Below are 1,833 nucleotides of genomic sequence, written 5' to 3' on the forward strand. Positions count from 1 at the left end.
CTCACTGAGCCCCGGCCTGTCCGCAAGCTCCCCACAGCCCCAGCCTCCCTGAAGCCCCAGCCTCCGGCCTCCCCGAGCCCCCGGCCTCCGCATATCCCCGGCCTCCCCGAGCCGTGGCCGGCGGGCGGGCGGCGCCGGAGGAACCGGTCTCCGTCGCATCTGGCGCCGAGACTGGCGGGTCCGGCTCCGCTCGGCCCTCCGCCCTCGGGCCGCGGCCCTGCCGACTGCCCGCTCCGAGAGTCGCCCGCGCCCCGGCCCGGCCCGGCCCGGCCCGGCACTCACCCGGACGCAGCGCGGCGCAGGCAGGCGAAGGCGGACGACGGCCGGGCGGCGCCGCGGGCGGAGGGGCCGCGCTCCCTCCCACGCCTCACGCCGCGGGCGCACAGCGGTCCCGGCCCGGCGGCGGCGGCGGCGGCGGCGGCGGCGGCGGGCTCGCGCCCTCGGGGCCGTGCTGCGTCGGCGCGGGCCGCGCGTGCGCGCCGACCGACGGAGGTGCGCGCCCCCGGCGCCGCGCGTGCGCGCCGCGTGCCCGCCCCGAGCTTCCGCCGCCCGGACGCCCGGGCCTGCGCGCCGCGGCCCGCGCATGCGCAGCACGCCGCCGTGCTCCGCGCCCGAGACCGCGCGGGCGACGCCGGGCCCGGGCCCTGGGACGTTACGGGGCCGGTCCCGGGCGTGGCTGCGGCCCCGAGGGGCGGCTGGAGGGCGCCCTGGCCGGGGGCGGACGTGCCGGCGGGACCCAGTTACGGCGCTCTGGGTCGTGGCGGGGACACTTCGGGGAAGCGCTCGCACCCCTTCCCAGTCCCCAAACCCCAGACGCCCTGGTCGGCGGCCCTACAGCCCGGCCTGGAGTGGGAACCACCGGTGTCGGACCCCGCTGCAGCCTGGCCGGTGACCTCTCCAGGCTTCACACCCACCGCAAGGAGTTCAGTGTCTTGGGCCCCTTTGCGGATAGGGAAACTGAGGCTCGGATATGCTTTAGTGGCATCAGAGCTAACGGGGAGTGTACTAAGACTTGATCTTGGAAGATGGTCTGAAAGGGGCTTTGTAAATGCGCTGGAGCCTCTGCCTAAGGCCAGTGGGGCGCTGGGTCTTGAATGAGGGGAGGAGGATCCCTGAGACCTTGCAGTCGTCAGGTGGGGGGCGTCCGAAGTGAAAGCCAGCTTCGGAGAGGAGCGGATTGGTTGTGACGAGCATAGTAGGTGAAAATGCCATCATTGATGGCCAGGGGCCTCGTAGTCTTGCTTGGTGCCTGGCGTTTACTCGTTAGCCATCAGGTACCGTCGGAAGGGTTTACTGCAGAAAGTGAAAGCTAATTTTTGTTCTTAAAAAAAAAAAGAAAAAAAAAAACCACTGGCAACCTTGCGGTTGGAAATGAAACCAGAAGCAGAGCAACTTTCATTTTTATGGTGTCACTTTAATCCTCGCCACAAGCCAGAAGGCGCGGTGAGCTCCCTGAAGCTCACAGGTGACTCTCCATCCCTTTCTCAGAAGCTGTAATTTAGCTCTCATGACAGAATCAGGTAAAATAAACTGCTTTTACTTAGCAAGAGTTTTGCCATATTTAATGTTTCTTTTTTTATTGTTCTGTAATGAAATACATTATGCTTATTTTTTTAACTACATTTAAGGTCGTAAGCAGTTATCGCTCTGTCCATGTCAGCCTCGGGGCCTTTGCACTGGCTCTTTGCTCCACCTGGAACCCTGCCCCTCTGCTTGGACCTTCTCCCTCTCTCACTTCCCCGGAGTCTGAAGTCATCTCATTAGGTGTCAATTGACCACTCTGTGGTTCCTATTATAACAGGAACCAGCCACTTCCCTTTAATCCTTTCACAC

At 64.6% G+C, this 1,833-nt stretch overlaps 1 protein-coding gene across 5 annotated transcripts in view; it reads right to left on the minus strand.

Moving 5' to 3' along the window:
- The window catches only part of PTK2 (protein tyrosine kinase 2), a 168,961-nt gene extending 168,539 nt beyond the window's left edge, over nucleotides 1-422 (minus strand). For 4 of the 5 annotated variants that reach the window (XM_039845918.1, XM_039845917.1, XM_039845912.1 and 1 more), the window contains exon 1: nucleotides 283-422. The gene's annotated coding sequence lies outside the window, so the exon portion shown is untranslated. The remainder of the gene's footprint in view (nucleotides 1-282) is intronic. The other variant, XM_039845916.1, reaches the window with a different exon arrangement.
- Between the last annotated feature and the right edge of the window lie 1,411 nt (nucleotides 423-1,833).

Source organism: Pteropus medius, unplaced genomic scaffold (assembly GCF_902729225.1).
Source record: "Pteropus medius unplaced genomic scaffold, Ma_sr-lr_union100, whole genome shotgun sequence".
In the NCBI taxonomy this organism is placed as follows: Eukaryota; Metazoa; Chordata; class Mammalia; order Chiroptera; family Pteropodidae; genus Pteropus; species Pteropus medius.